Source organism: Macrotis lagotis, chromosome 3, assembly GCF_037893015.1.
Source record: "Macrotis lagotis isolate mMagLag1 chromosome 3, bilby.v1.9.chrom.fasta, whole genome shotgun sequence".
NCBI lineage: Eukaryota > Metazoa > Chordata > Mammalia > Peramelemorphia > Peramelidae > Macrotis > Macrotis lagotis.
The window spans coordinates 230,436,405-230,464,148 of record NC_133660.1 but is presented as its reverse complement, the minus strand read 5'-3'; the positions used below and the strand labels follow the sequence as shown (position 1 = coordinate 230,464,148).

The 27,744-nt window shown below is 35.8% G+C and overlaps 1 protein-coding gene across 1 annotated transcript in view; it reads left to right on the top strand.

Annotated features, from left to right (window-relative positions):
• SPON1 (spondin 1) overlaps positions 1-27,744 on the top strand; it is a 784,537-nt gene that overhangs the window by 727,145 nt on the left and 29,648 nt on the right. The gene's annotated exons all lie outside the window — the stretch shown is intronic.

Here is a 27,744-nt window from a genome sequence, read left to right as displayed (position 1 = left end):
AAGAACTTAAAGAAATTTAAAAGCTCATCTGAAAACAAACATTCAAAGTGGGAATTTGTCCATCCAATTCCAGAAAAAAAATACAGCTAAATTTATAAATATCCAATCAGCTTCATCTTCATGAATGCCTAGAGATTTCTTAAATAAACTCTAAACTATATAAATGATCTTTGGTTGAAATATCCATTGATATGAGTTAGCTTCCATGTTTTTTAATTATAATTTGAATTTTTCAGAGTGCGATATGCTCCCTATGCCATCTTGCTACCTGGGTGACTTTGGGCCATTCTCTTTGCTTCTGGGTACCTCATTTGTCTCTTCTGTAAAATAGTAAAGAAGGATTCATCTAATAATTTCATTCTGTATTAAGAGAGAATAGCTTTGGGGCAGCTAGGTGGTGCAGGGGATGGAGCATTAGCCATGGAATCAGGAGTACCTGAGTTCAAATCTGGCCTCAGATGCTTAATAATTACCCAGAGATGTGGCCTTAGGCAAGCCACTTAACCTCATTGCCTAGCAAAAACCTAAAAAAAAGAAAGAGAGAGAATAGCTTTAAGTTGTGTAGCAGTATGATTCCAAGTCACAACTCTTGCCATGACACAATTTAGATATCACCCAAATTCTCCAATCCCACACTTGATCTGTGAATCCCCTTAACTCAGAAATTGTTAGATTAAGGGTTCTTAACTCAATGGTCTAAAAATGTGTGTTTTTTTTAATTTTGGTAACTATATTTTTATTACAATCCAGTTTCTTATAATTCTCTGTATTTTATTTTATTCTATTCATTAAAAAACATTATTCTGAGAAAGAATTCAAAGTCTTTACAGACTTCAAAAGAGCTAGGATATAAAAAAGTGAAGACCTTCTGCTTTAGATCACAAATTTAGACTTACTAGGGTTGTTAGATATATAGTCATAAGAATATAGCAATGTGACTTTAGAGCCTTAATATATCCAAAAGATCTTGTCCAACCTCCTCATCTTACAGATAAAAAGATAAAATAGTTTAATAGATGAAAAAGGAAAGAAAGATAAAAAACCAAAATCATTCTAAAATATGCTTAGTGAAGCAAAACAAATTAGTGAATTAGCCATGTTCAAAAAAGATATCTCAGTCTATACCCCAAGTCCATTACCTAATGCTTATAAGAGCAGGTAGCATGTTTCATCATGAGAGCACTGCAATCATGGTTTGTCATTGCACTGATAAAAATTCTTATCTTTCAGAGTTGATTTGTTTTTTGCGATGCTGGCATTATATAAATTGTTCTGTTCATTCCACTCAGTATCCATTCTTACAAGTGTTCTTAGTTTTTCTGAAGCTGTCTCCTTCATCATTTCTAGGACATGATATGAATTCTATTACAACCATATATCATAATTTTTTTCAGCCATTCTTTGCCACTACAAAAAGAGCTATTGTACACATTTTTAATCTATCAATTTTTTTATCTATTTGCTGCTATGCCATAAGATTGTTTTAGCAATTTGAATTGGTATTCACACAAATGACAATAACATAGAAATAGGAAAGTTGTATAATCTCTAACATGAATTCACATAACTTTTAAGCCCTCATTATCTGCCTTGTATCTTTAAAAAAAGTTATAGTTAGACTTGCTAAAGTTAAAATGACATCCTATTAATTCCTTTTCTAAAGTGAAATCTAAAATCTTATCACCTTTTACATATGAAGATTCTAGCTTTATTCTATTTTGCCCTAACCCATTCACTGAATTTATTTCTCATAAAATTAATAACTTTCAATGATGACAAATAATGAAATAAGCATATAGATCAAAGAATAACATTTTCCCAAAAGAACTAGCACTTAAAGAAGAAAAAGCAAATGAACAACTAAATAAACAAAAATGTCTATACTGGGTTCCATTTATCTGAAGTTCTGCTACCTTTGGTCTTCTCTCCTAACTTTTTTTAAAATATAGTTGTAGTAATTGTATCTGTAGAGTGTTGGTACTGTTTACCACTGATCTCACTTTATATCGCTTCACTTGTCTTCTCATCATTTCCTATATTCTTCATAATGTTCCCTTAAATTATTAGACCACAATTTTTTCTACTATTCTCTATTTGTTGAACAGATAGAACAGTATCTAGTTTTTAGCTATTAAAAATAAAGCAATGGTGATTTTTAACAGATTAGGCTCTTTTTATCCTTTAAAAATTTTAGGATAATGTCTTGTCTGTAGCATTATTGAGTCAAAAGGTATAATTGAGATTTTTAAAATATTTTTAACAATGCAGCTATTCTTTATTCACCTTTCACAGAAAATAATAAAATTCTGGACTAAGTAACTTAATTAATATTCAATTGAATATATCTTTTGTGTAAAGCAAGGTATACTGTGCCATCGAGATTCCTTCTTTCTTTCTGTAGTGAGGAACTCTCTTATCAAAAAACTGATGAATCATTTTAAATGAATTTTTGAATCTTTATCATTAGCCCTCTATTCACCTAGGAGTATTGTTTCCTCATCCTCCAGTTTTGAATCCTTGAAATACCCATTTTTCTCTTTGATAACAAAACAACAGAGTATCTGAAACTCAGGACAGAAGATAAAAAGAGAAATTTAAAATTATATGATGGAATTTCAGTACAAACCATTTTTGATGATACAACATTAAGATACCAAGTATAGCATTTGGTCTAGGAAGTCAATCTAGGGTTTTGCCAAGGATGTCCCTCCCATAACTTAATGGTTAAGCTTCTGAGTGCCAAGATTTCTAACTCTAAGTAATATACAACCAATTAAGGTTGCTTTATTTTTCCACTAATGTAAACAATTTGGTCTACATTGGAAATGCATGCAAAGAAATCAATAAGTTAACATGCAAAAGAGGAGAGAGACTGGCTTAGTCTGAAAGAAAATTCAGTTTTCAGAAGCCTGACCAGATAATAAATTGAAGTATCAGCAGGGTGATGATATGAACTATGGAAATATTCTGTTCCTGGATTGACCAGGAGCTAGTTGAGAGACTGTGGAAGCATTGTGGTCATGCTACTGATCCAGTCAAGTCAGGAAAATCTACAGTGATAAGATCCTATTTTGTGATGAGCCAAAGACAAAGGGTACTTTGTATAGCGCATCAGAATTCATTACCATTATGAGAAGTGCAAAGTATTGAGCAAATGGGGCCCAAGGCAGGAGGCATGTCTGGAGATCAAAGGAAGAGATTAGCAGTGTGGTGATGATGAGAGCCAAAGGGGAAGGATGAAAGAGGGCAAAGTATGGAGTGCCAAGAGACCAAGCATCTAAACAGGTTTGAGCTTGCTCAAAGACTTTGTCCCTGATTTGTTATGCTGTGTGGTTAATGTATGGCTACCTTTTGAACTTTGAAGGGTGTTCTCTTAACCCTGCTTAACCCTTCATGTTTTTGTATACTTTAATTGAATTTGAAAGAACACAGGGCTTGGACTCTGAGTTTGAATCCTTCCCTATCTCAGCTTTCTAACATATGAGTATAAAAATACCCACAAAAACTAGGGATAGCTAGATGGATCAGTCATTAAACACTAGACCTGGAATCAGGAAAGACCTAGGGCCAAATCCAGTCTCAGATACTGTATAACCCTGGACAAGACACTTAATTTCTGTACCAATTTCCTCATTTCTAAATGGAGATAAAAATGGCTCCTACCTCCCAGAGTTGTTGTGAGGATGAAATAAGATCATACTTGTAAAGCAATGAACATAATCTCTATCATATAATAAGTACTATGAAAATGATATATATGATATAAAAATTATTACTCTCAGTGTCATGAAGCTCAAATTAATTCACATAAAGTATCAAATTTAATATAAAATTATTATTATTATTTTTTCCCTGGCTCTCCTAAGTCACTTTCCTTACAACGCAAGTAACTCCATAATATGAAGTCTGCCCCAGAACTACCAGTCCAAAAGCTTGGGATGTTTCTGCTTTGATAGGTTGGATACAGGTAGTCTTGAGAACTAGTTCTCTCATCAGATGTTTATCTCATTCATAAAATTGTAACTTTAACATTCTAATGTATATCACTAAGACACTCAGGCCTTCTGACTTCAACATATGTAAACTTTCCATTATGCCATATCTGTCTATGATTGGTATTCATTGACAATTCTTGATCGAGAAAGTTTAATAATCACTGTGGTGCGGTTGAGCAGAAATCTAGCATAGTGTGTTGGATGTAGACAACTTTGAGATACAGAAAAGCATTAGAATGTTATTACAATAATCTAGGTAAGAGTTGATATGCACCTAGTCTAGAGTGGCATCCTTGGAAATGAATGACTAAACAGATAGGAAAAAAACTGATGGGGTAGAACTGAAATGATTTGACATTTGATTAAAAATAACAGGAAGATTAAATCTGAGGGGGGAAAGAGAAGTCAGTGATGACTCTGACTTCAACCCTAGTGATCTGAGATATCACTAGCAGAAGAATAAAAGAATCTCAAGATAAAAACTTTTGATTTTTCTAATAGTTTTAGGCATCCTGAGGATGTCACTAATACAGCTTTTTTATTGCAGTTCCTCCAGTCCCTTGTCTAGCACAGTACCTTAGCAATATTGGAATAAATGGCTACTACAGTGAACTAATGAACTTACCTTTATACAATTTAGTCTATTCTCCTCACTATCCCATTCACCTTTCTCTAGATATAAGAGCTGATAAATCTCCCATCTAAAATGTGCTACCTAAACAAATCACAAGAACCTAACTCACACCTGAAGCAGTAATCCCCCTTGTTAAGAAGTGAAATTTCCATCTGTTGGTTTTAACTTTGCCCTTTGAAATCTCTCTTCTAGAAACATGCCTTAAGCTATTTCACAAAATTGGGTTTTTAAGGAATCTCAGAGTGAGGCAATATGGAACAGTAGAAAGAGTGCCATCTCTGGAGTGGAAGGATCACTCTTACTTGTAGGCACAATAGAAACAAGTATTTTACTCTTTTGTTTTCTTTTCTTTTATCTAGAGGAACCATAGCAGACCAGTTCAATTTGTTCTCATGGTCTCTAAACCTCTGCCTCATACTGGCTTCCCTTTCTTGACTGTTATCTAGTTGGTCAACAGCCTTCCCAAAATGTTAGGCATTTTGATGATACCTACAGTGTTACCAATCAGCATTCACTTTGATCTGGCTTATCATCTCCATTGCTTTTAATGCTATGTCTAGCAGAGTGCCCATATACATAGTAGGAATAAAAGGTTGCTTCATTGAATTGATTTGTTGAATTGATTGGTTTACAAAAGAGTTTTCAGTTCACTTCACCATTCTCATCACTCTCCTTGGATATGTTCATTAGTCTTCTCCCTAAAATGTGGTTTTCCAACCAAGAGTACGTTGCCAGATGTGCTCTTACAAGGGCAAAAAAATGACAGAGTAGTAACTGTTCTGAACACTTTTCTTCTCTTGATATAGTTGAAAATTACACTGACATTTTAATATCAGTTGATTTACATTAAGCTTCCAGATCACCAAACTCTTCAAATCTTCTTTATGTGAACTGTTGTTATATTACCATCCTCTCCCCTCATATCTGTGAGGTTGATTTTTTAAAACCCAGGTGTAGGAATTTTACATTTTTTCTCTTACATTCACCTTACTTGATCTAATTCATTGTTCTAGCCTGTTGACAATTTTATCCTAATTCTGTCATCTGGATGTGTCATTCTTCCCAGATCCAAACCATTTGAAAGTTTGATAAGCATGCCATCAACAACTTCATCCAAGATATCAACAAAAATGTTGAAAAGAACTGAGGTAGAGATAGGAACTGAAAATTCAGGTCAATCACATACTGTACAGAGTACAGAGACAGAAATGAGAAAATCTCTGTCATTAAAATGGAAAGAATTTTCATTTTCATGAGGGAGAAATATATATATATATATACATATATATATATATATATATAGAGAGAGAGAGAGAGAGAGATGCATAAATATAAAATAAAGAGCAAATAGATATTTTGTGAAGGTAGTGATGAGAGGAAAAGTTCTATTATCTGTTCTGTACTGGAAAATCTTCTCTAGACTTGATTCAGCAGGAATGCCTTGGTTCTGGTTATTCTGAATCCTGAAACAGTTCTAGGTCCTGAAAATCCCTTTGGCAATAGGTTAAAAGGAAGTCACAGAATTGACGTTTTTCTTGATGAAAACATGTTCCCTTATAGTAATAAATACTTTCCTTGATGATTATTCACCAACCACCCAACAACTGTAAAAAAAAAAATGCAAGAACATGGGCTTACAATTTAAAATATAGATTCCCAAGGTGTGGCTAGGTGGCATAGTGGATAAAGCACTGGCCTTGGAGTCAGAAGTACCTGGGTTCAAATCCAGTCTCAGACACTTAATAATTGCCCAGCTGTGTGGCCTTGGGCAAGCCACTTAACCCCATTTGCCTTGCAAAAAAACCTAAAAAAAACTGTGTTGTAAAATATAGATTCCCTCCCCCTTTTCAATTTCAGATTGAAATTTTCCATCTCACAGGAACATCTCTGACCCACCATCATTCCATCAACTGTCACGTCTCTAATCCAAACTGGAGTTTTTTCCCCTCACCATTTAAACAGAAGTTTCACCATTTTTAGTTTTGCCAGTGAATCTTTAAATGTCCATTTTTGCAGTGCCTGGACTATCACAACCGAATTAATGAACACTAGAATGATTCCAATTAACAGTTTTGGCAAGTGAAAGGGATTAGATTTTGAAAAAATCCCAGGCCAGAAATGACACCCATAAATCACCTTTGTCAATTTTGTCTTATTTCATTAGTAAACTATACAATTAGTCAAAGACAGAGTACTTTGTAGCATATCAACTAGAGTTCACACAATAGTATACAGTAATCTTTCCTTCAAACTAAGTCCAATTGTCCATATAATCCACCTGTCTAGTCCTTCTTTGGCATGATCCAATTAAGAAATCAAATAGGGGAACCAAAGACTAGCAATAGGAGCAAAGTTTTGTTTTGCAAAAACAGTCCTACTACTCATTAATGTGTTTGCTCAATTGAGGTTAATGGAATTCTCTGCTCCCTAGCTCATTAGGAAGCAAGGCTGACCTACTTTTACAAGGTCCTGGCCACTGGAACTGACATGGTTTTCAATGAGTATTGTTTTTATCCCCAGGACCCATTTAAACAAGTGTAATCGCCAATGAACAAATTAGCTTGCAGATCATTGTTTAGCTCTGGTAGAGCTCATCCAGCTGAGAACTATAGTTAGGAAAGGGAAAGGATATATTTTGAGCAAAGGAATTAAAAATTCCTCACTCATTTGTTATGCATTTGACTAAGTGGGAAGCTGGCTTATTCTGAATTCTAATTACCAAGTGTAGTTATGTTTATTTTTATTCACTCCCTTAAAAGTGAATAAGGTGAACTATCATCTTCCTTTAATAACTATCCATTTTACTTAATTAACATTTGATGACATAAATTGTTCATAAGTGTTGTTCCAGCTAATAGTTTTGAGATGAAATCTAGAATACTGTCACCCCAGTAAGAAAGCAAATGAGCAGAAGCTTATACACAACCTTTATAATTTCCACATCTTCACCAGAATTGCTTATTATATAAAATTGTTCTTTGGGGTATGGATATTTTCAGTCATGGGATGTTTCAGGAGACAAGAGTGATGACAACTCCACTGACTCCTCTACCAAAAAGGACATAGTTGAATCATATATGTGCCAAAGGGTGATCCAATTTCCTCAAGGATGGCTCCTACCAGCTGTTATTGTTAAAATGGTTGGGGGGTGGGTGGTGGAAGAGAGTGAGCCACCAGCTGGCTGACTGCTTAGATTGAGTCTCATGTGGGGTCTGCAGATTGATGGGGTCACAACACCTGGAGCTCAGCGTTGAAAGTTCACACATTCAATTGTATCTGATTACCAAAGTAAGAAGAGGCTTTGAAGGACTAATTCAGACTGGTTGAATCCACTTGGAACAAATAGAAATCCCAATTTTCTAATTCCCAATGAGAGGCATATGGGGCAGTAACTAATCCTGCTCATTGGCACTATTCACAGGTTTTCTAGTAGGTGGGTCCGTTAAGGAGACAGTGGTTGTTTAGAAGGGAGAGGAGCAGAACCACAGTTGTGTATCATTGTTTTAACCAAGCCTGTGATTTCCTCCGTGGGAGACTCTTTCCTCTGCCATTGCAGATCTGAACCTTCCCTGAAATTTATAGTTTCTATCTATGGCCATATCCCTACTCTAGACTATTTCTCTCTAGATCAGGGGTGGGGAACCTTTTTTCTGCCAAATATTTATAACATCATACACAGGGAATACAAAATTGTCAGCTTAAGAATTAGCCTGCCCTATTTGGTCAAAGATTAGTTCACCACTCAAAAGCTCCTAGATTTATTGAATTTTGAGACTTGCCTGCAGTTGCCATGACAAATTATTTCACCAGCCTTGTATTACCCACAGACTGGACATTCTTGCCCCTTGCTCTAAATGGTCTATACTGATCATTTGCCATAGAGTGTCATCTTCCCTTATTCTTTTTTGGAAGTAATGTAATGCAGTGGAAAGAAGACAATTCAGAGACACGGAACTTAGGTTCAAATCCCCAGTGGACTGACTACTTAATACTCATGTGACCTTGGGCAATTTCCTTAATGTGTCTGTCCTTTTGTTTCTTCTGTAAAATGAAGGGGTTGGACTATGTAACTTCTATAGTTCTTGCAGCATTAAACTTATTCTCTGTAACTTCTAGAAGAAAGATTATTAACTACTGTTTCACTACCGGGGACAGCTAGGTGGCAAGGTTCAGTAGAGAGAGTGTTGGGACTGGAGTCAGGAAGACTCATCTTCCTGAGTTCAAATCTGGCCTCAGGGACTTACTAGCTGTGTGATCACCTATTTGCCTTAGTTTCCTCATCTGTAAAATGATCTGGAGAAAGAAATGACAAACCACTCCAGTATCTTTGCAAGAAAGCACCAAATAGGGTCACAAAAAGTCAAATACAACTAAAAAAAAATTACTGTAAATTACAGGCAGCTGTATTGAGCTTTGAATAAAAGAATCTGAGTTTAATTCCTAACTATGACACTTCTCTTAACTTGAGCAATTCATTTATGTACCCCTTAGTTTCTTCATCTATTAATTGAAAGAGTTGAATTAATGATCTTTAAGATTCCTTCTATCTCTTGATCCTATGATTCTTTTCTAGACTCCATCAAGTGCCCCCACTATTCTGTTGTAGCATAACACATGTGTCATAACAAAAATATGTTATAATGAATTATATCAGTTTATTTTATGATAGTTATATTTTAGTCTTCATAAGCTGTTGTTCTCAAAAAAAAATAAAGTTCATATCATCTAGTCTCCACTTTGCAGAGAAGTCAGAGGTCCAGGGCAGTTAAGAAATTTTCCTGAGATTATATGCATTACTATATATATAAGCTGGGTCTTTAATCGAGTTCTCCAGACTTCAGTTAAGTCCTAGATCCTTAAGGATTGACTACAGTCTCTGAAATTTGCTAACCTCATTCTAATACTATGGCTGTTAATCTCATTCACTATATGAAGAGGTTTTTTTCCCCAATTCTTTTTTTTTAGGTTTTTTTTTTTGCAAGGCAAAATGGGGTTAAGTGGCTTGCCCAAGGCCACACAGCTAGGTAATTATTAAGTGTCTGAGACCGGATTTGAACCCAGGTACTCCTGACTCCAGGGCTGGTGCTTTATCCACTACACCACATCCCCACCCAATTAAATCTTATAAGGTAATCTTTCTGCCTTTATTCGAAATCTGAAGCACCCTTTGCAATGACTATACTATAATTCACAACAGTAAGGAAAGGAAAAAGTAAGGAAATTAGGTTCAATTCTAATGAGCCATAGTTTTTCAATATGTAAGGTAACTTCTCGACTTTGAGCTACCTTTGGAAAGGTATCAGGTTTAATAAGCCTTATGGTCCCTTCTGTTCTGACTGTGAGTTTAAGTTACTCTTGGGTTCTGAGAATCTTATTGCTTAGTGCTTTCAAATGTTGAATTACTTGCTTGCCTCCTAGTGTCTAAAAGGAGTTCCTGCAGTACCAGAAGCACATAAATTCATAGAGTATCTGTCATCAAAAAGAATCCATTTCTGGCAAAGAAGAATCCCAGAATATTAAATTTGGAAGGGATCTCAAAGTTCAGTTACTCAGGCCTGATCAATATTCCCTTCTCTGTCATCTTAGAGGCTTTGCATATAGATATTTTCATGTCATTATCTTTTTCTGAGTTTGTATCTTGAGCATCACTATAGTGGTTTTTTCATGATTGGATTCTTTTTTGTTGTTGTTTGATCATTTTTCCAGCCTCATTCTTGACTTTGGACTTTTTTTGTTAGAGTTGTCTTCTGTTCAGTGCTGGGTGGACTAGGGTTAGGTACATTAGGTCTGATAAGTTTTTAGTACTTCTAATGTGATGTGATCCTGTTAAGTTCCCTACTAGTTTGAGCTCTGATCCTTAAACAGGGCCCCTATTCCTCTGGATTTCATCTTCTTTCTGACCTGGAACTGTGAATAAGAACTAAATAATGGGCAGCAGAGCTATTAGATGGCACCCATTCCTGATCCTTGTGCTAGTATGAGGGGCTTCTGAAATGTCTTTCTACCCATGTTAGTTCCCTTGTTGTCCTTGAGCACTGGGCGATTCCCTGGTACTGCTGCTGCTATTGTCACTGTGATGAGCTCCTGATCAACCTGTACCCCAAAATCTATAGTTCCTTTCTGAATAGCTTTCTGAGCTGTTCTGAGTTAGAAAAAATTATTCACTATGATTAAGTCTCGGTTTTGCCTCTCAGAATTCAATTTGGTGAATTTTCTAGGAAATTGAGGAAGAGGTTTTCAGGAAAACTGTGACCAAGTGGCCAATTACTTTACCATCTTGATTCCTCCATATCCCATCATTATTAAGTAGTCATCTCGCCTTTACTTAAAGACCTCCAATGAGAGGCAACCTACAGATTCCCAAAACAACTCACTGCATTTTGAGATCATCCTAATTGTTAGAAGCTTTTTCCTAATATTAGCCCCAAACCTGCCTCTAGCTTCTACCCCATCATCTTCATTATGCCCTCTTAGTACAAAAGGAACAAGTTGGAGTTTTCTTCCATATGACAGTCCTTCAAATCCTGAATAAGAGTCATTATTCCCTTTCTTATACTCTTATGTTCAGGCTAAATGCTCTCATTTTTTCTGTCATATAGCATGGTTTCCAGGAACCATTGATATCTTTGTTGCCATACTGTCACACTCGATCTTTTCTATATCCTTACTAAAAAGTAGCCCCTCAAACTGAATGCTACCTCTTATCAGGGCAGACTGAGGCAGTGCCTCAACCTCCTGGACACTATGACTCTCGTAATGAAGGATGGCACAGAAATCCTTGTTCTAGCTGCCATCTCACCCTTTATACTCTTTTTGAGTCAACCTGCCCTAGATCTTTTTCTAAAGAACTATTTTGAAACCAAGTCATCCCTGACATGTGTTTGTAAATATTGTTCCCCAGCCCATTCTCTAGTGTGACTTTCCAGGCTTGGTAGTAACAGGAACAAATCCTGAGTTGATCTAAGTACTTTATTGCTCTTCCTTACTCTGACCAGCAACTACAGAAAAGAGAATTCCAGAATAAAGCATAGCTAAATAATACAGTTTTGTTATACAAGTTGCATACTTTTTTCAGTCGCTTCCATTCTTACAATATTCCTAGACATTGCTCCTCATTATAGTGGCATAGCTTTGCACATACACAGGCCAAATTATTGGGAACAAACTCCTATGTCATTCTAGTAACTGCCTTACTACATCCCCAATTACTTAATCATCTTCTTGTGCAGAGCTGTCAAAGCGCACACACAGTGGCAATACTCCCAATTGTGGCCTAAACAAGATAAAAATATAAATTGGAAATATTTAATAAAATAAAAAATGTTAATTTATGATTTTTTAAGTTCACATGTGGTCCAGAGTGATGCTTATGTTTGATTTACTGGCCCCATTTGAATTTGAGTTTGCCATCCATGTTCTGGTGCTCAGTTTACCTCTTAATTGGCCCAACCTGGTACCATTTTTCTGGGCTCTTATGAGAATTCTCTTTTCCATTCTTTTCTTCAGTAAATATGACTGAATTTTTGCTTTTAATCTTAGCTGAACTAATAGTACTTGAGATAAAATACCTGAAAAAGGTTGAGACTACATATTCTTACAGATAAAACACAGTCAGTGATATTAATTTACAAGTGGTCTATTATTGGACCTGGACCAGATGCTACCCAAGTCTCTACTCCCTACTCTATCATATTAATTTATTTTCTTCCATAGCTTCTAGATTTCAATGATCATCTTTCAAACTTTATCTTTAACTCCCTGGCTACCATAACATTACCTCACTTTTATTAAATTCAGTAAAAGATTAAACTAATGCAATAAATGAGAAAAATAGTGTGTGGACCTAGAGCCCTAAGTCATTTCTTAACTATGATCTCATTCAACGGCAGTAACAGCTGACATATATATATATATATATATATATATATATATATATATATATGACTTTAAAGTTTGCAAAGCAGTTTACATACATGATCTTATTTCAGACTCAAAAACTCTATGAAGTAAGTGTTAAAATTATTATTTCCTTTTTACAAATGAGGAAATTGAGGCAAAGAAAGTTAAAGAAAAATTGAGGCTAAAGAAAGGTTAGCAAGTGGCTAATTAATTCACATGGCTAATAAGCATCAGAAGTAGGATTTGAGCTCAGGTCTTTTTAACACTAAATCCAAAGCTCTATTACACCACATTTCCTCTTGGAATGTATTTTTTCACTTCTTATTCCCTTTCATGTTGATATCAAGAGACTATTCTATATAAATTTTAGAGGAGTGATAGAAAAATCCATTGAAGTTGGTCCCCCATTCCAACATGTTTAGCCGTCAACATCCAGTTGAATATCCAGGCACAAAAACCTGTACTTATTTAATTCTTATCTTCTAGTCTGTATTCCTATCTATAACCTCTAGATGGTGCTAGATGCTTCCAACCTACTTTAAGATAAAGATTTGAGAATATTTGATCAATTCCTACATGTTGAGAAGTCCTTGCCCACAAACCTCCCAGGAACTGAAGGGCAATTTGCTCTTTTCAAATAGGGATATAAGGGAAAGTCTATTATGTCCCAGTATGCTTGTCCACATACACATACACCACATAAGAACATCTGTATTCTCAATACACAGAGAGACTATTGACTTTCATTCCAAAGGGTAAGACATCTAATATAAATGAAACGCTCAAATGAAATATGATTTATCATGAACGCTGACCTCTTCCATATCTCACACAGTCCCTAATTCATAGTTAGCACTTAATAATTTTTTTCTTTCATTTATTTCCATCTATTTTGAAGTTGCATGTTTGTTTATAGAAATAGATCTCTAACCCAATAGGACTGACTCCTTCCAAGTATGGTCATAGTAGCAATCAAAATAAAATGGCACTTGTGTACTATTTATTGGGAGAGTATTTGAGAATACAAGAGGTAATTTTTTGTGTTTTTGAAATCAAGCTATGTACAACTACAGAATCATTTCAGTTTTTAGTAGTGACCTTGATTGTCACTTTTCAACTCAACAAAGTATATTTTGTTTAAAAAAAGTATCTCTTTCCTCTTCATCTCCACTGGAATTTCCCAATTTCAGATAGCCTTAAACTTTATGAATCTCAGCCTATCTGTGGATGATTTTCTGAATTAAAACTAATTAAAATGTTAACAAATATTGCCATATCAAGTAACATTGATTTTCCCATGTGATTTTCACCAAATTGAGTTAGTGACATCTGAGAACCTAGCTTTCCTCAAAGGCCATAGTATTGTCCCAAATTAAATTTCCATCACCCATTTGTCATGCCTATTTTACAGCCTCTTGTGTAATTAATCCATAGGGAGGTTATCCAAAATCTATGGTCAGACCCAATGACTGTAGCAAAAGAATTTTATTCATTCTCCAAAGATAGCATTATGTAAAATGGTATCCTGGGGTTCACATTTATCTAACACTCAAGCTTCTTTCCGTACCTTCTTTGATTTGATCTTCCAGGTGTTCCCACGAGGTAGATACTATGCTCATTGGCATTTTATAGATAAGAAAATTTTATAGATAAGAGAAGTTAAGTGACCTGTTACCAGATCACACAGTTTGGTAAGCTTTTGAAATGGTTCAAAACCAGGTCTTCCTATCTTCAATTCTAGCTTATGATCCAATGTATCATTCTTTCCATGTCAGCATGAGAGAAAATGAGGTATGATACAATGCCTTTGTAGTCTATGATATGGGCTAATAGTTAAGGCCTAGCTCTGGGTGTATATATATACACACACATATATATGTATATATACATATATATGTGTGTGTGTGTGTGTGTGTATATATATATATAGTTGAATATTTTTCACTTCTTGTACTCTCCTAATGTAGTTCATAAAAGGGGCACCTATGTTAATGTTCCATCTAAGACTATTGGGGTAGAGTCAAAATGCAGCTCGCACCAAGAAGCCTCTCTCTCCTACATTACATGGGATCAAACAGACTACTGAAAGGAAAAAGGTATTGACTGTTATAATCAATTTGAAGGTATATTTGTAAAGGTAATACATCTAAAAGTCTGAACACCCTTCTCAGGTATCACCAGGCTATTGTTCCCATCACCTACAGTAATAGTCAGGGACATTTGCTATATAATTCCAAGTATAGTTCTTGAGTCATCTGACCCAGGACCCTGTGATTTGAACTTTAATCACTTTGGGAAAAATAATTCTTATGCCAGGTCATCTTCTGGACCGGGCTTGTTTTTTAGAAAATCAAGTAAAGAGAAAATAGAAAGTTATTCAATTAGCGTAGTCCTACCAATACTCCGTTTTCCATACCAGTATAATTTCTTCAGTCAAGAATCAACTTGAGTTTATCAGGTACCACTGAGGTTTGATATTTTCCAGTTGCTATCCCCCCCCCCCACATCACTATTCAATCTATAAATTTTTACCGCATACATATATGCATATGTATCCTGCTTTTCCTTTTTCTATTGATAACAAAATTGCACTGATATGAACATTATCAAAATAAAACAAGAAAAATGATCAAAATAACAGCACCTCATGTTCCCTAAGTAAAAATCCAATCCTTGAGTACCCAAAGCATGTGAATATGATTTCCAAGGGTGATGAAACTCCTTGATCTAAAACAGGAATAAGAGGACCACTCACATTTGGGTGGCAAAGGACATTTATAGGTGTCCTATATCTATAAATAGAAATACATGTGTAATCCTATACATACACATATGTGCATACTCCTCTGGATATCTTAACAGCTTTTAAATAAGGCACATGGGCAAATCAAGATTTCTCCTCACTACTTCTAAACATTGACTCATAGCCTTAGAACTGAAAGGGACTGTGGAGATCTTTTTTTCCAGTTCCCTCATTTCACATATGAGGAAATACAGGCCTAGGAAGACTAAGTGAATTATCAAAGACCCCACAGGCAATAAGTGGTAGAGATGGTATTTGAACATAGCTCTCTGATTCCAAAGCAAATATTCTTTCCATGGTATGATAATATCTAAGTCCATGAATTCTGAATCCAAGTTTGAATGTGGCTATGAAGGTATTCTTACAGAGTTAGGGGAAAGAAGCGATTTCTGGTCTTTGAATCACAACCCAATCACCTTAAGGGGTTTACTCTTTGGTAAAGCAATCATGTCCTAAAGTCTGCCATAGTACATGGTACCAGTTCCCACAAGGATTTTCTAACAGTCTCCTTGTCCTGTTCTTATAGCAAAGAAAAACGACACAGGATCAAATGGACAATGGCCTCCCCTACAGATATTTGGTATGCACATATAAGTTGATAGAAAAGAAAGCAAGTAGGTCCAGACTTTCTGTAGATTAGTGCATCAATGGTTATTATTTAGTCAGTTTAAAAAGTCTGACTCTTCATGGCCCTATTTGGGGTTTTCCATGACAAAAATACTGGAATCATTTGTCATTTCCTTCTCCAGATAATTTTATAATTGAGGAACTGAGATAAGCAGGGTTAAATATGCATATATGTCCTGCTTTTCCCTTTTCCTTTGATAACAAAATTGCAAAAGGATACATAGCCAGGATCACACTAGTAAATACCTAAAACTAGATTTGAATTGAGGTCCTCCGGACTCCAGGGCTGGTGCTCCATCAACTGTGTCACCTAGTTGCCTTCAGGGGCATCAGTAGCAAAGGTCAGACCTCAGGCCAAATATAACTCAATGGGTTGTACTTCCATTTCAGCTTGTTTTTGGAACTGTGGCTTATATGATTTACCATGTCTACCATTCCAAGCTGTTATTGTCTATCCCCCCCATCTATGCCATACACATACACCCATATTTCCATTGTGACTTTCTGGGATTTAGAATAAAGTAGAGGAAATTTAATTTGCCCAAATACTTTGTTGACTCTCATAATTCTGGCTATGGCAAATAAGTAGACAATGCAAAGCATAGCTAAGATGTCATCTTTTTTCAACAAGTATTCCTAACTAGCAAGGTACATCCCTTTCCATGATGTTCTTAAATATTACTTCCCTTTGTCTCTTCACAAATATAAACCAAAAGTGGATCTGAGATCTTCTACTTCTATTGGTATTTTATTATTATTATTATTATTATTATTATTATTATTATTATGCCCATCCAAGTTCTGGGGATTAAAGTCCTCTGCTAGCCTAGTAAGAATCTCATGACATTTATGTAACCTGCTTCATCTCCCTTCTTATTTAATGTTCCTGTGACCTTCTGAGAATTGTCTGTTTTATTTATTTTTGTTTTTTGGAAGGCAGTGGGGTTAAGTGATTTGAACAAGGTCATACAGCTTGGTAATTATTAAGTGTCTGAGGCTGAATTTGAACTCAGGTCCTCCTGACTCCAAGGCCAGTGCTTGATCCACTGTGGCACCTAGCTGTCCATTTCTTTTAATAAAAAGTGAAGAATTTAGATGAGCTTCCATGTCAAGGCTTATTCCTGTCTTGCCTGTATTTCTTAACATAATATATTCATATAATATTATGAGGTCAGCTAGTTCTGAGAATAAACTAGATATAATAATATTAATTTGTAAACATTCAAAAAGATCATCTTTGGATCTGAGTCAGCTGTTGTTCAGGTTCCCTTTAATCTTTATCCCAGAGTAATAATGTAATTTCTCCCTTTAAACTTTATATGCATTTTGCCTACACATACAAATTATTAATTTCATAAGGATTGTCTTTTCTTGGCCATAGTTGTGACCTGTCAAGATTTTGGGGGCTGACTCTGTTATCCGACATGTAAGGTGTCATTTACAACTTCATATCATTATCTAATTTGTCAGGTATACCATCTGTTCCAGCAGTCGAGTTATCAATAAAAATGTTGAACAGCAGAGGGCTAACTATGATGAGCCCCTGGGGTCTACTGATAGAGACTTCCCATCACATCAGTCTCTAGATCAGAACATTCAACCAGTTCTAAATATACTTAAATCTATTCTCAACTATTTCATTTCTAGCTCATGGGAGAAATATGAGTTAGAACAGATTACAAGAAATAACAGAATGATGGCATTCTAGTACAGTAAGCATCCTCGATTATTGTGAACACAAAGACAAAGCCACAAAAGCATAAAAAGGTTGCCAAATTCCTTACTGAAAGCTGGACATATTATTTCTACATCATTATCTAACAAGATAGTTACTCCGTCAAAAGAGAACCTTGTTAGTTTGACATGAGCAGTTTTTGATGAAGCCATACATGTTCTTAGTGATTACCAAGACACTAAATGCTTACAAATCAATGCTGTAATAATATGGTGTAGTTTCTCAAGGATCAAAGTTGAATATAAACTTTTAGTCTGAAGATAACACTATTTTCTCTTAGAAAAATCAGTACACTTTCCCTTTTCTAGTCCTCTGACATCTTTATCATTTCCCATAATTTCTCGAAGATCCTTGACAGCAACTTCACCCTCACATCTTCAGGTCTCCCAGTGCCTCAGTTTGCAGTTTATTTTGACCTGGTCAATTGAATTTCTTGAGTATAAAATAAATGTTCTGGTAACCATCTCCTCACTTATATTGGGTTTCAACTTCTTGTTGACATTTTTTCTTTGCTTCTTACCTGTCCAAAGATCATTCTATTTGGAAAAGAAAAAAAATGAAACTTGAGTGGTTCTTATTTCTGGATATTCCTTTACCTCCTCTGTCCAAATATACAAGAGAGTGAAGAGTCTTTGTGGCTGTTGTTGTTCACCTTGGCATTTACTTACACTCTTCTTATAGAATTGTATTTCCCTTTGGTATTCATCCTTCATTTTCTGATCTTCATTATATCTTTTGTAAATGTCTTTTTAAAGCCTCAATTGCTCAAAAGAAAAAAAAAACTCACTTTGGATTCTAAATTTTTTTCCTGAGATATTCCTTTTTCCTCACCACTAGAGTCATCTATGACTTTAGAATTTCATTATTTTGAGTTTTCCATCTCCCTTTTATCATAGAATCTTAAAATGTCTTTCTCAGAACTTTTAAATCAATCCACATTTTCAAAATGTCGTATGCACTTCAGATTAACCCTGGATTTCCTCTCTTTTGCTATTGCAAATTTTAAGATTGTTCATCACTGACTCCAAGAATTCCATCATAACAATCATAGCAGCCAGTTCTTCCTTACTGGCTAGAATCAGATCCAGAGAAGCATTAATTTCTGCTTCACTATTGGAGATTTGATTTTCTATGAAGACAAGAATTTCTCAACAGTCGTCCTTTTGATTAAGCAGGGGAGTTCCAGCAGAAAACTATATAGTTGAAACTCCCATCACTCATATTATGAATTCTTTGCAATGTTTCCCTCCCCCATATTGACCTTTGCTGAATGATATCTTTGTTGATGATACCTATGAATCTACACCCTTATTCATTGTAACACAAGAGACCACCTCTTCATAAGAGGATTCAACGCCTTCCTACCTGTTACTAAAATCAAAATGTTCAGTGATATCTTCTTTTTTTCTCTATTTCCCATTCTTTCACTCTTCATCTTTTTTTTTAGTTTTTGCAAGGCAATGGGGTAAAGTGGATTGCCCAAGGCCACACAGCTAGGTAATTATTAAGTGTCTGAGACTGGATTTGAACTCAGGTACTCCTGACTCCAGGGCCGGTGCTCTATCCACTGCGCAACCTAACCGCCTCCTCACTCTTCATCTCTTCATTATGTTGGGATTCCATTCTGCCTTGACACTCTTCTTCCATTCTTTCCAGGTGGATTTCATTCTAAGGAATGAAATGAGATGCACGCTTTTGTGTTACCTTCTCCTCTAGACAGACTCTCACACTTTGCGCATACATAGCAGTTTCTTGGAACAGACAAAAGCAAATGGACGTTTTCTGAATGTCATGACAAACTATGTTGGAAGCATAGTTCATAGTCCATTGTCATTTTTATACTAATTTTTGTATATGTATATATATATATACTAATTTGGTGACTAATCCTGGTCAACCGCAGTGGCAAACTGTTCAGTGGCCAAATCTATTTACTCCTCTGGGACTCAGTTGGCTGATTCTCCTAACCAAATCTCATTTTATTTATTATGTCTGCCTTGTCTCAAGATATGATTGGTAACCTGCCTTAATTGGTAATTAACAGCTTCCTGCCAAGTTCTAATGGAAAATAATCTACTCCAGTTCTCAATTAATTCTAGTTACCAATCTTGTTTCTCTCCTTTTTGAAGAAGGGCAGGTCCTTCTTGCATTTCTTTGGCTTCTTTGCTCTCTTCTCAGTATGGATTTGCCACTTAAAGAGAAAATCAATTGTTGAGAAGCCAGCCTAACCTTCATAAATGAAGTCTCAATGAAATATGGTTCACTGAATTACCATTTATAGAAGATAAACAAAATTTGGCCATAAGTAGTACCTTGGGCCCAACTCAACAACCTTTGCCTTGTGGGAAGCTATGTCACATAGAAAATCATGATGAGTAGGAGAAAGGAATAGACAAGTGAAGAAATTGAGGTATATTTAATATTTATTATTTATATTTATATTCAATAATCTTTAATAATTTAATTGAATAATTTAATAACTATATTTAATAATAAAAATCTTTAGGAGTTGTTTAAAATAAGTCTTGGCATTTTAAAAATGCAATAAGCTCCCCTCTCATTTCATAGCATTTCATTGGTGCATCCTTTTAGTTCCTATAAATCCAACTCCTACCACAGTTTCTATCTTAAATATTTGCTGAAAAAAATCAGGTCAGTAATTTTGTCCAAGAAGCAATTGTCCCAGATTCCTTTTGCCCAAAATATCTACCTAGGTATGGAATTGGCCCCATTCAGTCACCATTAGTAAAGATACTTTTTTGCCCAAAGACATTTGTTGAAATCTGTTCATCATAAACCCTGAATGTTTCATAATAATAATAATAATGGTGTGATTCACTTGAGTTGGAATAATGTTGAAAAAGATGATACTGAAAGTATTGCTAAGGATTAGAGAATTGCGGGCAAGAAATGAAAGACCTTAGTGAGAGGGCTTCAGAAGAGAAAGTGAATGTGAGAGGTTAACAGGTAGTTAAGGAGACTGGTACCTGAGACTTATTTTTAGATTTCTGGATCTTACTTATAATATGAGAATGATGGACACTTGGAAAGAGAGTTAGTATGTTTAACAAGATCTGATCAAAACATATTTGACCAACATTTTGAAAGTCTAACTTTAAAAAGGTGAAAAAGGTGGAGGGAGAAAACTTTTTATGTATGCCAACGGAAATACATTATAAAAATAATCAGACTTGAAGTAACAGGAGATAAAATCCAAGGAAATCATTTTCTTTAATGTCTGGACACAAATTCATAAAGTATCTATACAAACAAGGTAGCATAATACAAAGAGGTAACTTTGTTTTCAGTAGATTGGATAGGATAGGATTTATTACTGAAATATAACTCTGGAAGTGAATGCCTTTTTCAAAATGCACATGATTAAACAATCAAAAACCATGTATTAAACATGTACTCTATGACAAATACTAGCCAAGTGGGCAATTCAAATACAAACCAAAACCAGTCCCTGCTCTTAAGCAGATTACATTTAGTGGAAACTTAATATGCATAAAAATGAAATCAGGTTATCTTTAGAAAGGAAGTTAGGACAGCTTAGAGAAAAGCCTCCTTCAGGAGGTCTCATTGACTTACTTAGTCTTAAAGGGAACTAGAAATTCTGTGAGGCCAAGAAGAAAGGAAAAACATCCCAGTGAAGATGGAGAGCTAGGGTAAAGACAGGAAGATAGAGAGCATGTGTGAGGAAAAATGAATATGCCAGTAAGACTGCACACATTGATGTATAAGATGACTGGGAAAATAGGAAAGAGCCATATTGTAAAGAATTCTAAATAGAAGATAGAAAAAAATCTTATTTGATTCTAGAAGTAATAGGATGTCAGTGGAGTTTATTGAGGAGGGAAATAGCAGGTCAGACCTGTACTTGAGGGAAATCACTTTGGCATCTGTGTGGAAGATGAATAGGAGTATAGGGAGAGGAAGGAAATCAATTGGGCTTTTGGAATAGGCCAGATAGGAGGTTATGAACACATGAACCAGTGTTATGGCTGTGTAAACAAAGAGATGTGGAGCTTCAAATGTCAAAATTTGGCAATTGATTGGATATGTGAGAGGAAAGCAAGATCATGAAGAGGGTGCCAAAATTATGAACCCAGGAACTGGAAAAATGGTAGCACCCTCAACAAAAGAGGAAAGTTTGAAAGGGGATGGGTTCAGAGTGGGGGATATAAGGAGTTATAATTCGTACATGTTAAATTCGAAATGCTCATGAGAAATCTATTTAAAAATATCTAATAATTGGTGATGTGGAAATAAATGGAACTCAGGAGAGAAACTAAAGCTGGATTTATTGATTGGGGAGACATCTGCATAGAAATGATCATTGAAAATGATGGAAATAATGAAATGGAAATAGCCAAGTAAGAGAACATGGAAAGAAAAATTAGACCCCAGAATAGAGTCTTGGAGTATATATGCAACTCAGATTTACAATGAATGAAGATCCAAAAAAGAAAATTGAAAAGGAGATGTTAGGAAAGGTATATCTAGTAGGTGACAATCAATAGTAGGAAATGCTACTTCAAAGACGTCATGAAGGAATGAGGGTTGAGAAAAGGCCATTTGATTTAGTAATAAAGAGATTATATGGAATGATACCTGAATGTAAGAAGGGTCTAGTGATAATTTGCTTTTGTTTTTAGATAGGGCAGAATTAAACATATGTATGAGCTGCAAGGGGGAAACAAATAGATAAGGTTATATATGTTCCACCTAGACCTACCTATAGGGACTTGAAGTAAGATCAGTTTTAACTGCCACTCAGATGTTATGAGTCATCTAACCTTTCTAATTCAGAACTATTTTACAGTCTATATAATATTGGCAAAGGATTTAGGAACCCTTGGGGTATTATTTAAGAAATATGGATTCTTAGGATGAACAATCTCATCTCCACTTACCCATAGTGCCTATTAAACCAGGGAATGAGTGACTTCTTGCCTATAAAACTCCATATCTAGGAAGTAGGATTAGGTATAGTATTCTTCAAGTGGCACTGGCTCCTCTTCCCATAATGCAAATAGCCTGGGTAGGCCTGTTGAGAAAAGGTTGACTTTGACATGGTTGAAATATTGATTCAATATAGACAAGTATAGATAAATCATGGTGTCTACCTGGGATAATTCTGAAAATATGAACAAGTCTGATCAATCAAGCAAAGTATTCAAATCCAATGGCCAATACTTTCTCTGAGTGGTTTATTTTGTGACAAATGGCCTGTAGAAAATACCACTAGAGATTTTGAAGTCCTAGAAATGATGCTTTTGACTTTTGGATTGTAGGTGTATTTTTTATCTCTGCTGCTAATTGAAGAGGAGAAAATCAGAATTGAAAGTGAACAGTTGGTTAGGCATATGATAACTGAGAATGTGTGTTAAATTAATGGATAATGATTTAAAATATAGAAATAATGGACTCTTGGCCAGGCTAGAGTACTGCTAATGAAGATTCATAAAATATATATTTGTCTGGGGTCTTTAAAATATGATAGAGGAAAACTAATTTGAAAGAGGAATCGAGAGGGGTCTAAGTCTGGATATCCTCCAAGCCAAAAAACAAATAGCAGGCACAATATAACATTAAAAGAAGATTGGAGAGATGGGTCATGATTCAGAGGAGACAGCAATCAAGGTTTGCATTAAAGTTCATAGCCTCAGATTGTTATGTGCAAAGGTACATTATGCATAATTATGAGGGAAATGGAAATACCAATGCCAGAAAGCATATTCAACCCAAATAACTTGTTTAGGGTATATAAGTGAAATGATTTGAGGCAGGACATACTTTTTAAAGAAGAGAATAAATAAAATGGACATTGTATAATAAGAAGATATTTTTTGTGAAAAAATCCAAGAACCAGAGTATATAATTAAGAAACATGGCAGAATGAATTTGATGAGACTCTGTGGAGGGAGAAGCAGATGGAGTATAGAGTATGGAAGAAACAAGACTGGGGAAATATTATAATCATAGCATGGGATCATGATATAGCATTGGCAGAGAATTTCAATTATGTAGACAAGTTCTGTGTATGTGTGTATATGGTTCTCTCTCTCTGTCTCTGTTTCTCATAAGCAGAGCAGCTCATATAGTTTTTGCTTAAAGGTATGGGAAGTTATGGTAGAGGAGAATAAAGTCAGGCATAGTCTGACATACAACCCAAATTTGGGAAGAAAATAATTTCTGAGAGTTTAGAAATTGGGTGGGTGGGATCCCAGAGACTAAATTAATACATGGGACAGCAACCCAAGAAAGTAAAGATGAAATGTCCATAAACCACAAAAGGGGAAGCTGGGATAAAGAGAGGATGTAGAAATACAAAGCACTTATTTGTCAACTAATTTTTAAAAGATGCATATAAAAGATAAAAATAAGGGCAGGGCAGGTAATGGATAATCAATACACAAGAGTAATGCAGTTCTGTAATAACAATGTCAGAAACATTTTGAAAACTAATGAGTTGATGCTAGTGGGGAACATTAATGACAACAAAAAGATATGCTTAGGCATATTAGAAGGGGAGGAGGGGACAAGTAGGTGGTTAGATAGAGTACTGGCCCTCCAGTCAGGAGGACCTGAGTTCAAATCCAGTTTCAGACATTTAATACTTACTTAGCTGTGTGACCTTGGACAAATCACTTAACCCCAATGCCTTGCAAAAATTTAAAATAAAAAGCAGGAAGGGGAAGACCATTTCTAGGGATGGCAGGACAATGACAACAGATAGAAAACAGAAATATTCAGCTCTTAATTTGCCTCTGTTTGTGATATTACCTTTGAGTGTGGAAAGGATTCCCATCACTACCTTTCCCCAAAATATATGAATGACAGAGAATTAAAGCTCAGCATATGGGAGGATGTGGCAAGAAGACAGCTAGTTTTCCTCAATGAATTCAAGTTTATAAGCAATATATCTTAATTTACTGAACGAATTGGACAGAACTTGTTGTCATGAGAAAGATTTATGTTTAATCTAGAGAAATCTCCTAATGAATAAAACCATACAAAGGTAGGATTGGTTTTCTCGGTAGATAGTATGTTCCTCTTCAGCGATGAAGCATCTATATGTACATGATAGGAAAAAATAAATAAACCTGAAACAATTCCTGTTCTCAAGAACTCCCATCCTAGTGGAAATGAGTAGGAAAGTGGCAAATAAACAAATAGGATATATGGGCAAGTTTAAGGTGAGAAGAGCATTATTGCTAGGGGTAAGCAGGAAATAATACTGGATATGACCTGAACTTTAAAGGAAGGTAAGGGATTCCAAGACTTTTCAAGATAAAATTGAATGATGACTGATAAATAAGATCCCCATTCAGGCATGGATTGAACTTAGATGGCCTCCGGGGTCCTTTCCAATTATAAGATTTCATAACTTGGGGCTCACCAATGAGTAAGTTCCACATATGAGGAATCCCTGTAACTGGAGGCTGAAGACCAACTTGAATTAGGTCAGTACTCCTGTGAAATCTTTTTCTCCTCCCCTTCTGAAGAAAAAGTGTAGAGGGTTTCTTGTGTCATCTGGGAACAGGGCTCCAACTCCAACCACTTACCACATCAGAATTCTAATTGACTCAAATTAGCCAATACACCTTGAAAAGCAGTCAGTACCTCAAAGGTGTGGGCCATCTGTCAATAGAGCTTTGAGATCTATATATGACCTTGTTGGGGATTTAGCAAGTAGTTCAGCTGCTGTTTGCCATGGGTTGTCTGGGTGCAATGGGGAAATCTGGGTTCAGATCTCAACTCTGCTACTCACTCTTGGACATATCACTTAACTTCTTTGGTTCTCCTCTTCCTCACTTGTCCAATGAGGAGGATTATACTAGATGAGTTCTTCCCAGGACCTTCCATTTGAGAAAGTGCCAGGCCAGCCTCGCTCACTATTCTCCTGATCTGGCACTGCCTTTCCTGTTTGCTCCCCCAACTTTATTTAGCCTCCTTTTGTCTATTATCTTTCTCCATTAGAGTGTAAAATACTGGAGGGCAGGAACTACCTTTAATTTTACTTATATTTATATTCCTAGGATTTATCACAGTGTTCTGTACTTAGTACTTAATAAAAATTTTATCTCCTTGGGCTCTGAGGTGTCTTTCAGCTCTAAATCTATGACTCGATGATCTCTTTAGGGAATTGGAAAATAATATTCTATTTGCACAGGGAAAAGGCCTTTCCTGGTAACTAAGCAAAGAGCATAGTAAAACAAGAGTAATCTCCTTTGGAGAAGGGCAAGGCCCAAATCAGGATCTATGTAAGCATGAACCTGCAGTCCAGACCAGATTGGTTACCTGGATTTTTCTAAAGCACCAAAGCCCAAAACACAGAGAAAGAAAATAGAAAACCAGAAGAGAAGAGGTAGAGGTTGGGAGATCAGTATTGAATCAAGAGGTAAGACACAGGGTATATTAGGGGAAATAGAGATTTGTTTGACTCCTCACATCTCCATCATAATGTTCAGTCATTTTCAATTGTGTCTGATCCCTCATGACCTCCTTCAGGGTTTTCTTGACAAAAATATTACAGCAGTTTGCCAATTCTTCATTTGACAGATGAGGAAACTGAGGTAAATAAAGTTAAGTGTTAGGCCCAGAGGCACATGGCTAGGAAGTCTCTGAGGCCAGATTTGATTTCAGGAAGATTAGTCTTCCTAGCTTCAGGCCCAGCAATATCTACCGAGCTCCCCGTTTGTCCATCTCCCTAAAACCATAAATTTTAATGGTGCCCATTAGGGCACTCCCTGACCTCTTGCAGTGGCACGCTATCATGGGATGAATCTACCATTCCCCCTCCAGGTCCAATTGAGCCAGAAAGAATATGAACTCACACAGCATTGAACATTGTCGTCTGATGTTTTTCAGACACCAGGATCTTGTCACTTTAGATATGAATGAAATAACCTCACACAAGAATGTACAGAGAGGTATTATTCAGGAAGCATTTCCTCAACACAGGGATTCAAAGAAGAACGAAGATTGAATTGCTGGTCTCTATAGCAACAGTCCAGTGTGTCTAACTCAGCCCCTTACCCTCTTTATCACGTTTGAGACAACTAGATGGGGGCAATGAATGCCTAAGCAATTTGTAAAGCCTGTGATAGTGATGAATTCATCCCCCCGGACCTCTAAGCAGGACCGATGCATAAATACCTGCTAATTGGTAGTAAGTGAAAGGCTGTGTTCTCTCTCCCTCTGCAATTTGAAGAGATTCATGAATGTTAGAATTCCTCATTTCCTTTATGAGGGAAATGCAGCTGTCGAGACCGAGGCATTCATGTGTCAAATGAAGAATTGGAATGATAGAATCTCAGAGTTGGAAGAGACCATGCAAAGCAAGTCTAAGCGCCTTGGCTTTGACAAGGGAGTTAAACTATGACAGTGATGATAACCTTGCCTTGTGTGTTGCATGACCTCTATCTCTTTAAATCTATGACCCTATCAGAGTGAATAAAGTAGGCAACCATTTTTATGCCAAATGTCAATTACTTTTCTAGGTAAGATCTGTAAGTATAATTTGGTAACTGTATTATACAATCTTGTAGAATATGGGGATTTTTTTTTTACTAATTATGCTAACATTAAGGGCAGTCTACTTTTGAAGTGCATCTTCTGAGCTTTTAATGAAACATTCATTGACCCATTCATAGTAAATCTTACTTTCTCATAAGTGAATTAATCTATTTAAAAGCAGCTGTATCAGGGTCCTGAACATGGAGTCAGGAGAACTGGGTTTAAATACTGTTTCTAACATATGCCAGCAGCTTGACAATGGACAAGTGACTCAACCTTTCTGAGCCTCAGTTAGAGCATCTTAAAATCGTGTCTTCCTTACAGAGTTGTGAGGATCTAACAGCAACAATGACACCATAAAATGTAATACTTTTATTATTATCATCTAAATTATTAAATGATAAACTATTATCATCTAAATGTTATTATATTATAAGATATCAAAAATTACTTCTGACTATGGTATAGGGATTCATGGAGTAGATGGCACTTCTAAGATGTAGGACAAAAAAATCATGGAGAC